Source organism: Pavona decussata, unplaced genomic scaffold (genome assembly GCF_977016875.1).
Source record: "Pavona decussata unplaced genomic scaffold, jaPavDecu1.1 SCAFFOLD_90, whole genome shotgun sequence".
Classification (NCBI taxonomy): domain Eukaryota; kingdom Metazoa; phylum Cnidaria; class Anthozoa; order Scleractinia; family Agariciidae; genus Pavona; species Pavona decussata.
The window spans coordinates 1,300,551-1,301,157 of record NW_028145507.1 but is presented as its reverse complement, the minus strand read 5'-3'; positions in this window follow the sequence as shown (position 1 = coordinate 1,301,157).

Below are 607 nucleotides of genomic sequence, written 5' to 3'. Positions count from 1 at the left end.
CTTAACGGTTACCCAGAGAATAGTATAGAGCAAACTAAATGCCCACAAAATCTTCAACACAACTCTCAGCCTACCGGCACGGAGTGGTCGTACTTTAAGATCCCTTACATTTCTGAGCGACTCAATCACAAGATCACTAACATTTTTAGAAAGGAAAACATTCCAGTACGCGTTGCCCACAAGTCCTACACGCTCAGACAAGCCCTATCCCACACCTCCACGGAGCGCAAATGCACCAGAGACAAATGCCCCATCGCTAACACCGGATTGTGTTTACGAAGAAATGCAGTGTACCAGCTCACGTGCAACAGCTGTGATCAACATTACATTGGTAGCACAACACGCTTCATCCATGACCGCGTAAGAGAACATATCCGTAACGATAGCTCCTCCGTCAAAAAACACATCTCTTCCTGCCAGAACAACGACCACAAAGGCATTAACATCAAAATTATTATGAGCGAAAACGATCCCGCTAATCTACGCCTCTACGAAGCATTTTATATCAGAAAATACAAGCCGACACTCAATTCCCGAGAGGAATGTACTGAATTTGCGGAACTGCTATTTTAATATTTAATTTTAGACACTACAATCCATCATCAGA